We start from the raw sequence: 14080 nt of genomic DNA on the forward strand, positions 1-14080 counted from the left end.
TCCAGCTCAAATCCCAGATCCCTGTAATTCTGCAGACAGAGAGAGTCTGGGAACAAGACACACAGGCAATTATAGGGTCTTATTAGAGACAGGGCATAAATGAGATGGAGATGTCTGTAGAAGCTTCTCCTCCCTCTGGACTTCAGAGGAGAAGCTCTGGATTCAGAATCTCCACTTCTGCCCAGTGTTGGCTGCCAGAGACCAAAGGCCCCTCCCAGAGCCTCACCGTTACCCACACTCTGCCTTCTGGCAGTGAGCCAGTTGCTGAATAGAGAAGTAGGGGAGCAACTTGGGCAACTGTGGAAGGCCCATGCCCCGCATTTGAGAAAAATACCAAAGGGAAGTTATCAAAAGGATGCATCCTCTGCTGCCACCTTCCTTACTCACTCTCCTTAGTCTCATACTCTTTACTGGGTTATTGCAATAGATTTATGTAACTACTGGCAAATAGTAGACACTGATTGAACTTTTGTTGAACAGGCAGATAAATGGATGGATAAATCATTATAATATATCTCCTTGCCTGCAATCTCTATCCTTTCTAATCCATCCTTTCTGATATCAGAGAAACCATCTTAAATATATATCATATCATATTTCATCTGACTACACACTCCACTCTATAAACAGAAGCCTTTGGTGACTCCCCTTATTTCCAGAATAGTAAACTAAACTTCCTAGCACAAAATTGAAGTGTGACCCTTGCAACTGCACCCACTACATGCCTTCACTCACCTTAAGCTCCAGCCATGCCAGTTACTAACAAATTTACCTTGGGAAGTTATTAAATTTCATGAGCCTCCTTTTTCCAATGCTTCATATATAGGACCAAAAATATCAACTACACATTTCCTCTTGCCCCTCTGCCTCCTCCATGCTTAACCACTATTCCAATTTCATGACTTTTATGCTTTAGAAATACTCATTTCTTTTTTGGGAGGGAGGGAATAATCCCTTATAGTACTTTCTATATGTATTTATCTATGATTAATTCTGCCTTTCAGAATTTTCCACAGTTTATTATGATTCACACAAAGACTTTGGCATAGTCAATAAAGCAGAAATCAATGTTTTTCTGGAACTCTCTTGCTTTTTCCATGATCCAGCGGATGTTGGCAATTTGATCTCTGGTTCCTATGCCTTTTCTAAAACCAGCTTGAACATCTGGAAGTTCACGGTTCACATATTGCTGAAACCTGGCTAGGAGAATCTTGAGCATTACTTTACCAGCATGTGAGAGGAGTGCAATTGTGCAGTAGTTTGAGCATTCTTTGGCATTGCCTTTCTTAGGGATTGGAATGAAAACTGACCTTTTCCAGTCCTGTGGCCACTGCTGAGTTTCCCAAATTTGCTGGCATATTGAGTGCAGCACTTTCACAGCATCATCTTTCAGGATTTGAAATAACTCAACTGGAATTCCATCACCTCTACTAGCTTAGTTCGTAGTGATGCTTTCTAAGGCCCACTTGACTTCACATTCCAGGATGTCTGGCTCTAGGTGAGTGATCACAACATTGTAATTATCTTGGTCATGAAGATCTTTTTTGTACAGTTCTTCTGTGTATTCTTGCCACCTCTTAATATCTTCTACTTCTGTTAGGTCCATACCATTTCTGTCCTTTATTGAGCCCATCTTTGCATGAAATGTTCGCTTGGTATCTCTAATTTTCTTGAAGAGACCTCTAGTCATCCCCATTCTATTGTTTTCCTTTATTTCTTTGCATTGATCGCTGAGGAAGGCTTTCTTATCTCTCCTTGCTATTCTTTGGAACTCTGCATTCAGATGCTTATATCTTTCCTTTTCTCCTTTGCTTTGCACTTCTCTTGTTTTCGCAGCTATTTGTAAGGCCTCCCCAGACAGCCATTTTGCTTTTTTGCATTTCTTTTCCATGGGGATGGTCTTGATCCCTGTCTCCTGTACAATGTCACGAACCTCCGTCCATAGTTCATCAGGTACTCTGTCTATCAGATCTTGAGAAACCTATATGCAGGTCAGAAAGCAACAGTTAGAACTGGACATGGAACAACAGACTGGTTCCAAATAGGAAAAGGAGTATGTCAAGGCTGTATATTGTCACCCTGCTTATTTAACTTCTATGCAGAGTACATCATGAGAAACACTGGGCTGGAAGAAGCACAAGCTGGAATCAAGATTGCCAGGAGAAATATCAATAACCTCAGATATGCAGATGACACCACCCTTATGGCAGAAAGTGAAGAGGAACTCAAAAGCCTCTTGATGAAAGTGAAAGAGGAGAGTGAAAAAGTTGGCTTAAAGCTCAACATTCAGAAAACTAAGATCATGGCATCTGGTCCTATCACTTCATGGCAAATAGATGGGGAAACAGTGGAAACAGTGTCAATCTTTGTTTTTGGGCACTCCAAAATCACTGCAGATGGTGATTGCAGCCATGAAATTAAAAGACGCTTACTCCTTGGAAGGAAAGTTATGACCAACCTAGATAGCATATTCAAAAGCAGAGACATTACTTTGCCAACAAAGGTCCATCTAGTCAAGACTATGGTTTTTCCAGTGGTCATGTATGGATGTGAGAGTTGGACTGTGAAGAAAGCTGAGCACCGAAGAACTGATGCTTTTGAACTGTGGTGTTGGAGAAGACTCTTAAGAGGCCCCTTGGACTGCAAGGAGATCCAACCAGTCCATTCTAAAGGAGATCAGTCCTGGCTGTTCTTTGGAAGGACTTATGCTAAAGCAGAAACTCCAATACTTTGGCCACCTCATGTGAAGAGTTGACTCATTGGAAAAGACCCTGATGCTGGGAGGGATTGGGGGCAGGAGGAGAAAGGGATGACAGAGAATGAGATGGTTGGATGGCATCACCGACTCGATGGACATGAGTTTGAGTGAACTCCAGGAGTTGGTGATAGACAGGGAGGCCTGGTGTGCTGTGATTCATGGGGTTACAAAGAGTCGGACACGACTAAGCAACTGAAGTGAACTGAACTGAATTCTGCCTTACTTTATTGTTGCTTGCTTGTTTAGATGCTCAGTCGTGTCCTGAGCTTAGATGCTCAGTGTCACTGTTTGTGACACTTTGAACTTTAGCCTACCTGGCTCCTCTGTCCAAGGGATTTTTCAGGCAAGAATACTAAAGCAGGCGGCCAACTCCTTCTCCAGGGTATCTTCCAGAGCCAGGGATCAAACCCAGGTCTCCTGTATCTCCTGCACTGCAGGAGGATTCTTTAGCCACTGAGCCATCGGGGAAGGCCTTGCTTTATTGTTATCCATTGCCAATTCTTATCGCCTTTACTAGACTGTGAGCTCCTTGTGTGTGTGTTAGTCACTCAGTCATGTTCGACTCTTTGTGAACCCATGGACTGTAACACGCCAGGTTCCTCTGTCCATGGAATTCTCTTGGCAAGAATACTGGAGTGGGTTGCCATGCCCTTCTCCAGGAGATCTTTCCAACCCAGGGATCGGACTTGGATCTCCTGCATTGCAGGCAGATTCTTTACCATCTGAGCCATCAGGGAAGTCAAGCTCCTTGAGGGCAGGGACTGTTTTTAACCATTATATTCTCCACAGCACTTGGTCTTGTGATTGAATAAAGCAGATTTCTTCCAGTATCTCCTTGAATGGATTGGCTATGAGAGGCATGGTCAGACTCTTAGCAACATGTAATCATAGGGATATTCAGAAGGCAGCATATTCTCTTCCCTCCCCACAACTCCAAATTCTTTCACCTGGAATTGCTTATTTAAAAAAAAAAAAAAAATTCTACCATCATAGAATGATTTTTTAGCTTAAATCCTTGTCTTCTGAGAAGTCAAATAGACATGTTGGTTAATCAATCCCTCTTGAAGGGTGGCCACACTCCTCTTTATGGGCTCATACTTCTAAATAAGAACATGTGTATCTGGCCCTTTCTAGGAAGCAGATTTCCATGGAGATGAGAGCTCTGTGCTACTGAGACACTAGATTGAAGACACAGAGATGGGAGGCCATAACACCAAGATAAACTCCAACTGCTTCGTAATCTTGCCCAGACCAGTCCCGCCTGGTGGTCCTCAGGAACCTCCGAGGTGGTCCACAGATGAATTTCTTGAGGAATTAATGTTTATAACATGACTATGTCATTGTTTTTGTTTCTGGAATGGATTAATCATTTTGCTAGGATACTAAATGAAGATCAGACAACGCCTTTCAACAAAAGCTGTTCCTTTTGTCTCATTAATACTTGAGAAAACATTTGGCTGTGTAGAATATAAGTAGGTGAAACGCATCAATTACAAGATCTTTTCCCCTGACAAAATGATACAAAAGAAGGAAAAGTGTGAGATCACTTCTATTATCCCTCCTAATTTTAGTCTAGACCATCAGACTAAACCCTTGTCAGTGTTATCAGCCACCTTGAGGACGTCCTGTTATTTTATGCCTCCAAGTCATCTTCCAGGCAGCTCATTCCACCTAAAAAGACTCTTTCCCCCTCCTCTGCCCAGAAACTCTGTTTCAGTCTTCAAAATTCAAGTCAAGCACCATTTCTCCTAGGAAGCCTTTTCTGACTTCTCTAGATAAGTGTTGCGACCCATTTATGTTATCTCTCGTATTTCATTTATAGCCAATATTATTGTGAATTGAAATTGCAAATTGATTTGTCCTTTTAAATATTTCAGTTATTAATATTTATTATTCTTGTGTAACTTTTTCCAGTAGTCATATACAGATGTGAGAATTGGACCATAAAAGACTGAGCACCAAAGAATTCTTGCTTTCAAATTGTGGTACTGGAGAAGACTCTTGAGAGTCCCTTGGACAGCAAGGAGATCAAACCAATCAATCCTATAAGAAATCAACCTTGAATATTCATTGGAAGGACTGATGCTAAAGCTGAAGCACCAATATTTCGGCCACCTGATGCAAAGAGAAAAAAGACCACTCATCAGAAAAGACCTTGATGCTGGGAAAGATGGAGGGCAGAAAGAGAAGGGGGAGACAGAAGATGTGATGGTTGGATGGCATCACCCATTCAATGGACATGTATCTGAGGAAACTCCAAGAGATAATGAAGGACAGTGGAGCCTGGCATGCTGCAGTCCATGGGGTCATAAAGAGTTGGGCACAGTTTAGTGACTGAACAAAACATCAGTTCTTTGTCCCTAGTTTCTGAAATGTTGTGTGTGTGTTAAGTCGCTCAGTCGTGTCTGACTCTTTGCAACTCCATGGACTGTAACCTGCCAGGTTCCAGTCCAACCACTAAATTGGACACAACTGAGTGACTGAACAACAACATCGACTCTTTGCAGCTCCATGAACTGCAGCACGCCAGGCCTCCTTGTCCATCACCAACTCCCGGAGTCCACCCAAACCCATGTCCATCGAGTCGGTGATGCCATCCAACCAGCTCATCCTCTGGAGTCCCCTTCTCCTCCTGCCCTCAGTCTTTCCATACCACTAGCTTAAAATTCACTAGCTTAAAACAACACATATTTTTTTTAAATTTCTCATAATTGTATGGGTGAGCTGGGTTCATCAGGGGAGTTCTGCTGCTCCATGACTATGGTAGTAGCTGAGGTCACCCAGGTAGTAGCGTTCAGCAAGGGCACATCTGGATCAGGAACAGCGAAGGTTGTCTTTCATTCTCCCGGGTCACTTGGCACGTGGTACTCAGTCACTTCATAGTCTTGTTTGGGCTCCTTACATCATGGCAGCTGTACTCCAGGAGAGGATTAGAAGCTACTAGACATCTTAAAGGCTGAGCCTAGAACAGTACCACTTTCTTCCCTTTTCATTGGTGAAATCAGGTCACAAGTCTAACTCAGATTTAAAAGGAAAAAGAGTCTTTCCATGCTAGAATCATGCAACAAATTAAAGATCTGCTTACTGGGGGAGAGTAACATTTCAGGGTTTCCATGGTGGCTCAGAAGGTAAAGAATCTGCCTGCAATGAAGGAGACCTGGGTTCAATCCCTGGGTCAGGAAGATCCCCTGGAGAAAGGAATGGACACTCCAGTATTCTTGCCTAGAGAATTTCATGGACAGAGGAACCTGGCAGGTTACAGTCCATGGAGTCACAAACAGTCGGACACGACTAAGCGACTTAACACACACACAACATTTCAGAAATTAGGAACAATATGAAAAGATGTGCCAAAAGAAATTTAAAATGAAAGGCAAGAGAAGGGATTCTATAACCCACATTCTGAAGTTTAAAAAAAAAATTTGACTTTAACATGGCTCAAGAAGAACAATGATGAGGATAATGAGACGCTACCCATTTCATCTGTTTTTTTCTCTAAATGTCTAAGAAAACAAAGCTTCTTGTAGCAGGATTATTGTGAAAACACATACTCTTTGGGCTTTCAAAATCCCCTGTGTTCTGCTGTACCCCAAAAGTGGGCTTCATCTAACATCAGGACTCAGGGCACTTGATACATCTAACATATTTAAATACATCTTTTAAAATAGTTTTATCTAGTACACCATGCTGGAGAAGGAATAGGCTACCCACTCCCGTATTCTTGGGCTTCCTTTGTGGCTCAGCTGGTAAAGAATCCGCTGCAATGCGGGAGACCTGGGTTCAATCCCTGGGTTGGGAAGATCCCCTGGAGAAGGGAATGGCTACCCACTCCAGTATTCTGGCCTGAAGAAGTCCATGGACTGTATAGTCCATGGGGTCACAAAGAGTCGGACATGACTGAGTGACTTTCACTTTCACTTTCAGTACTCAATTACACATGGTTCAGTAGGATCTAACAATCAGAATTGCAGTTATTTGGTCTAAATATGAAATACCTTATTACATTTGTGGAGACACAATACTTGCAACTAAAAGGAAAAAAAAAAAGGGGGTTAACAATATAAGGTCAGTCATTTACTGGCTCAATCTTAAGTCAGTTTTGATATTTTAACTCTTAATTTAGTACATTCATGTCTGTTGATCCTCTCAGTGATGTGTTTGTCTAAATAGACAAGAAAATATGGATCTTCCTGGACTCAAGTCTCCAACTCTTGCTGAGATGTTTAACCAGTCCTCTGAAATCTCATTTTCCCCTGTCTACTGGGCCTTCTGAGCACATATGGATTTCCTGTGAGGTAATTTTGGGCATTTGCCAAGGGTCCTCATTGTGCATTCAGTGGTGTTTGCCACGATGCCCCTGTGTGACTGAAGCATGGGGTTTATGACATACCTTTGGAAGTCTATCCTAAATGTCCATCCTTACAATGTCTCTGCTTTTCTCCTTTGTGCTTTTCAAGGTCATCAAGATTTGGCCTTCCAAATAATTTATCTTGTTCCAATCTATGACCCAACCAAAAAGTCTTTACTAAATTTTATCGTACCTAAAATTTCAATATGTACTTAGTAGATGTTCAAGAGAGGACTAATGATTGATTCTTGACTTTCTGGTGTTTTAAGGTTCTTCTTCCAAGTCTGCACTTTTGCTGCTATATAACTTCCTAGATGGACTACTTCTCCTCTTTCTTCACATTAAAAACTATAGTAAAAACAACTCACTAAGCCACTGATTGAAATATAGCACCAGTTGGATTACTGAGTCCCTTCCCCCTACCAGTGTACCCAGCAATGCAGCTGTCTTGTTTTTCTCATGACAATACAACGATCAATTGATCTTTCCTAAGGAGACATTCATGAAATAACTATGTTCAAGGCTTTTTGCTTTTGTTTTTGTAAATTCCATCCTAGCATAATGGCCAACTCCTAGTAACCTGACTACATAGGAAATAGTAACAAAAATTTGAAACATTATGTGAATTCAAACTAAACTACCTCACTAATCATTTGCATTGAGGTTGATTATAGTCAACATGTAAAGCAGAAATTTCTTACCTAATTGATTTGGAGCTGCCAGTGTGGGTATAATAGAAATGTTATAGTTTCCAAAGCCACTAGTCAGAGATTCTACTTAATATTTTAGGAAGCAGTCAATATACTCCACTGTTTCACCTGTCTTGACCCTAAGACACAGAATGATGACTGACTGGTAAACACCCCCATGAGTGATTTTCATGCATGGTTTTCCAATTGCAGTTACAGAAATTTTGTGCCCAGACCAATGAGGTAATTATTCCACAGTTCTTTATGCTTCTCGATCGATCTGGATTATCAATTAAAATTTAGTCTGAGGCTCTTTGTTTTGAGAAAGATATTTATTGGTCTATGTAAGTGAAAATTCCATGGTTGTGCTGAGTTGAACATGACAGGATTTAGGGTCCATATTATGCTATCAAAGGGCTTCCCTGGAGGCTCAGATGGTAAAGAATCTGCCTGCAATGCAGGAGACCAGGGTTCGATCCCTAGGTTGGGAAGATCCCCTGGAAAAGGAAATGGCAACCCACTCCAGTATTCTTGCCTGGAGAATTCCATGGGCAGAGGAGCCTGGTGGGCTACAGTCCATGGGATCGCAAAGAGTCAGACATAACTGAGCGACTAACATAGACTTATGCTATCCATGGTCCCTTTTTCCTTTTTCTGGGCTCAGCTTTTCATCCATCCTGATAAAGTCAATGCAGATGCAGGGTGGCAACATCTCTAGCCCCTATATCCTCTCAGGCTTAAGACTCAGCAGAAAAGCTCAAAGGAAAATCCCAGAATTGAATCACATTCATCCTGATAGGCATGACTTGTTGTACCCATAATAAAGCACTCTTTCTAGCCAGTGGAATGGAATGTGCTGATGGTTCAGGCTATGTTTGCACAGGCTTCAAGACAAGTCCAGGAAACAACCTATATGTCTATCAGCAGACATTCGTTAAGACATTTGTTAACATTCGTTAAGACATTCGATAAGAAAGCTGTGGTACATATACACAATGGGATATTACTCAGCCATTAAAAAGAATACATTTGAATCAGTTCTAATGAGGTGCATGAAACTGGAGGCTATTATACACAGTGAAGTAAGTCAGAAAGAAAAATACCAATACAGTATACTAATGCATGTATATGGAATTTAGAAAGATGGTAACAATAATCCTGTATGCAAGACAGCAAAAGAGAAGAGACACAGATGTATAGAACAGTCTTTTGAACTCTGTGGGAGAGGGCGAGGTGGAATGGTTTGGGAGAATGGCATTGAAACATGTATATTATCATATGTGAAATGGATCGCCAGTCCAGGTTCGATGCATGAGACAGGATGCTCGGGGCTGGTGCACTGGGATGACCCAGAGGGATGGGATGGGGAGGGAGGTGGGAGGGGGGTTCAGGATGGGGAACACATGTACACCGTGGCAGATTCATGTCAATTTATGGCAAAACCAATATAATATTGTAAAGTAAATAGCCTCCAAAAAATAAATTAATTAATTAATTTTTTAAAAAAAGAAAAGACAAGTCCAGGGTAGCTTCTGCTCCTTGAAAATGCATGGGTAGAGAAAAAAATCAGGCCAAGTACCAGAAGTAGGATGAATGGTACCTCAACTGACAGACAAGTTTCTGCCCTCATGGAGTTCACATTCTAAAAAGGAAAAGAGACAATAAACAAAACACTTTAAAAAAGATGAAATGCCAAACAGTGCTAAGTACTCTGAAGAAAATAAACAGTGTAATAAATCAGGTGAGAGAGTCAGAAAAAAGCTTATCCCTGGAGCTAACGGTTCCATATACAATTATATTCCGGCAAGTGTGGCTTTGATTTATGTAATTCTTTAGTAAGTATGAATAATTTCTTAGGTTATTTAGCCCAAGTGTTTCTTAAGCACTGTTCAGTTTACTGGAGACATTTCATACAGATTTTCAACAGATGCTGGCAAATCTAAATATTTGTTCAGTTCTTGAGATTGTTTGCTGAGGACAGTACTTTGTATTTTTAGATAACTGCGTTTGATTGCATGTGACCTTATTTTGTTGCAACCAATTGTTTGGTGATCTCAAATTTGTCTGAGATCAGTACAGTGAGAACTTTTTTGTTGTCTTTTCCATTGTAATCCTTTCCTTCATCTGATAATTACCATTGTCTAAAGAACTACAAAAAGGGCCACAGTAAAACAAGACACACATGGGGATCGCTTTTTAAAAAAAACTAATTTGGACCACTGATTTAATTATCCCGTCAAATAAGTGTTCCCCCTGAGCTGGCGGCAACGTCTTTCCAAACCCCATCTTCGGGCCCAGGGGCACAGCTGCATCTCGGTAGGAGACACGCACTTCAGTGTCAGGAGACAGCTGAGTTTTCACAGGTCCCCCAAGAACCATATGGAAAACAGCTCAGTGTTTACACCTCAGTTCCAGAAAAAAGCCCTGTGCAGTTATGACTGTCTGACAGCTGTAGAGACTGAGGCACGAACCAGTAAGTGGCTTCCTTCGGGGACAACTGAGACATGCAATACATGACCTCTGCTGATGTCTGGACTGGGTGAGCCTGTCGCCCAGTTAGCAGTCTAGGCAGCCCACAGCTCTGTTCCCAGGACCCCTCAGAGTTCCTGGGACAATGCAAATTCTTGATTTAGGTGTGGTTTTTTTTTTTTTCCTATGGCAACATACTCCCCCAAAGTTAGTTTATAACAACACTTATTGTCTCACAGTTTTGTGGATTCAAGGTCCAGAAATATTAAGGCTCAACTGGAGCCCTGGGCTTAAGATCTCCAGAGCTGAAAAGAAGGTGCCAGCAGCCTTCCTTTCGAAATGCTGTGGGGAAGAAGCCACGTCCAAGGTCACTCAGGTTGTTGGCCAAAGTCAGTGCCTTGTGATTCTAAGACTGAATCCCTGTTTGTTTACTGGCTGTGAGATGAGGGCCCTCCCCAGCTTCTAGAAGCCATCTGCATTCCCTGGATCACAACCTCCTTCATCTTCAAAGCCAGTAGACGTGGGTGTGGTCCCTCTCTCATGCTCTGAATCTCTCCCAAGTCTTCTGCCATGATTCTCCCTCTTGCCACCTTCTTCCACCTTTAAGGGTCCATTTGATTATATAAGCTTCCCTCAAAGGAGAATCTGCAACAATCTCCTTACAGCTGATTAGCAAACTTCCTTCCATCTACTAAGTCTCTTTCGCCACATAATACTAATAAATTACAAGTTCTGGGGGGTTACATTGAGGACATCTTTTGGGGGCCATTATAGTACAAGCTGGGCTTCCCAGATGGTGCTAGTGGTAAAAGAACCTGCCTGCCAATGCAGGAGACTAAAGGGACGTGGGTTCAATCCCTGGGTTGGAAAGATCCCATTGAGGAGGGCATGGCAACCCACTCCAGTATTGTTGCCTGGAGAATCCCATGGACAGAGGAGCCTGTCAGGCTACAGTCAACAGGGTCACAAAGAGGTGGACATGACTGAAGCAACTTGCATGCATACACGCATTATACAAGCCACAACACTCAATTAACAATTTTTAATAAATGAGGGATTCACCTAAGAGCAAGCACTAATAATATTGTCTCTGCTATGCAGCAATACACCTGAGAACAGAATCTGATGGATGAGGGCTCATGTGAATGTAGCAAGAAGGAAACAGCATTGCACACCCATTCCATGCTAGGCCTAGAGCCAGGTGCCTTCCCATGAAGGTCATCTTGAAACACAAAGCTTTGGGAAGCAGGCACATTATCTCCATGCTCTAATGAGGACATGTGTGTGTGCGCGTGTGTTAGTCGCTGAGTCGTGTCCGACTCTTTGTGACCCCATGGACTGTAGCCCACCAGACTCCTCTGTCCATGGGATTCTCCAGGCAAGAATACTGGAGTGGGCTGCCATTTCCTTCTCCAATGGGGACTCCCAAATTTGTTTAATGACTTGTCTAGCAGCAAAGCCCTCTGAATCAAAATCCACCTGGTTTTCCTATCATGCAGAGTGCCCCTTTTGCTTAGAACTGTGTAAGTTATACCCCTATGAAGTCCTAATTGTGTACACAGACTCTGAAGCAAGACTACACGGGCTCAGATCCAGGTCTGAACTTATCACTCGTGTGACTAGATGTTTAATATCTCTCTGCCTCGGTTTTCTTATCTGTTAAAAAGGAAGGTAGCTATTGTATCAAGTTCATTAAGTTTGATTAAATGAATTAATTAATGTAAGCAAAGCCCTCAAAACAGTGCCTTGCATTGCTTTTATTATTAATGTGTTTGAGCAATTGGATTTCAACCATGCTTGTTACCTTTGAAGTTTTTTTTTAAGTTGTTTTTTTTTTTAACGTGGATCACTTTGAGGGCTTTATTGAATACAATATAGTTTCTGTTTTATGTTTTGGTTTTTTTTAGCCTCAAGGCATATGGGATCTTATTTCCCCACCAGGAATCAGACCTGCAATCCTTTCACTGGAAGCGTGGAATCTTAACGACTGGACCACCAGGGAAATCCCTCAACTTGTATGTTTAAAAAATATCTTATCTCTATACCACTTCACATGGGTCAGAATGGCCATAATTTAAAAGTCTGCAAATAACAAACGCTGGAGAATGTGTGAATAAAAGGGAACTCTCCTACACTGTTGGTGGGAATGTAAATTGATGCAGCCAAACTACAAACAGAGTTGCCGTCTGATCCTGCAATCCCACTCCTGGGAATATATATGAAGAAAACTCTAATTCAAAACACCATTGACAGATGAATAGATAAAGAAGATGTGGTACATATATACAACGGACTGCTACCCAGCCATAAAAAAGAATGAAATAATGCCATTTGCAGCAACATGGATGGACCTAGAGATTATCATACGAAGTGAAGCAAGTCAGACAGAGAAAGACAAATACCACATGATATCGCTTATGTGTGAAATCTAAAGTATGACATGAAAGTGCAAGTAGTCAAAGTGTTAGTTGCTCAGTCATGTCCAACTCTTCGTGACCTCATGGACTGTCTCCTCTGTCCATGGGATTCTCTAGGCAAGAATATCGGAATGGTTAGCCATTCCCTTCTCTTGGAGATCTTCCCAACCCAGAAATCAAACCCTGGTCTCCTGCATTGTAGGCAGATTCTTTACCGTCTGAGCCACCAGGAAAGTATGACATAAGTGAATTTAAATGAAACAAGAAACAGACTCACAGACATTGAGAGCTGACATGTTCTTGCCAGGGAGGATGAGGAGTAGAGGGGGGATGGATTGGGAGTTTGAGATTAGTAGATACAGACTATTATACATAGAATTGATAAACAACAAGGTACTATGGCATAGCACAGGGAACTGTACTCAATACTCTGTGATAAGCCATAATGGAAAATAATGTGAAAAAGAACATATATATATACATATATATTTATATATATATGGCTGAATCACTTTGCTGTGCAGTAGAAATTAACACACCATTGTATCAGCTATACTTCAATAAAATAAATTTTAAAAGATACATATATATCTTACCTCTAAATGAGTTTATCATCTCTGAACATATTTGCTGACACTTTCATTCTTATTCTTCCCCCTTAAGCTGTTTGGAATAAAAGAGGAAAGAGATAACTGGTAAGATAAAATTTTGAAATGATGATTTAAATGATGAGGAGAACACATGTGTTTCTGTTGAGGGGATGGGTGGGGAGAACAACACTTCTACCAGACACCAGAACATCTCTTGGGTCTTGGCAGGGTGAGATACAGAGCAGACAGAGGTCAGTGGAACCCAGATAAGGTTCCACAAGGAAATGGGGGTACCACAGACTTAGACGAGGTGTTAGTGCCCAGATACTAGCCAGCTCCCATCCCCTAGCACATCTTTCACAGACGCTCAGGCTGCCCAGGGTCCACTAGAACAGCAGAGTGCATGGCGTGTGTTCAGGAGCAGCAGAGAGGTGCCCAGAGATGACCTCCTTATAACATCAGGAGACAGGTCCCCAGGGATTATGAAATGAAGTGTCTTCATCCATTACATAGTCTTGGATCCTCATGGCTCAATTTCTTTCCTCTCATTCCCTCTTTTTCTGTTCTTATGACCCCCTTCCTTCTTTTTTGCACCTGGATTCCAAAAGACCAGTGTCAAACTTATTTGACCCAGATGCGCTGCCTGGCACTGTCTCAGCTCACTCCTGCTCTTCATCACTTCACAAGTGGCACCAGACACAAATTCTTTCTTGTCTTCAGGCATCAGGGAGGAAGAAATCACCAATCTGATCAGAATGCCAAGTAATCACCTTGAACCCGAAGCAGAAACACAAGTCCCAGGGGAAATA

General features: G+C 41.9%; 1 long non-coding RNA gene across 1 annotated transcript; it reads right to left on the reverse strand.

The window, feature by feature from the left end:
- Window positions 1-1810: 1810 nt before the first annotated feature.
- LOC129647866 (uncharacterized) lies at window positions 1811-13812 on the reverse strand. Its single transcript, XR_008712550.1, has 3 exons — window positions 13718-13812; window positions 13278-13344; window positions 1811-1981 (listed from the first exon to the last, which is right to left on the reverse strand). It is a non-coding gene; the product is annotated as an uncharacterized LOC129647866 (long non-coding RNA).
- Between the last annotated feature and the right edge of the window lie 268 nt (window positions 13813-14080).

The sequence above is a fragment of the Bubalus kerabau genome, chromosome 3 (genome assembly GCF_029407905.1).
Source record: "Bubalus kerabau isolate K-KA32 ecotype Philippines breed swamp buffalo chromosome 3, PCC_UOA_SB_1v2, whole genome shotgun sequence".
Lineage (NCBI taxonomy): Eukaryota > Metazoa > Chordata > Mammalia > Artiodactyla > Bovidae > Bubalus > Bubalus kerabau.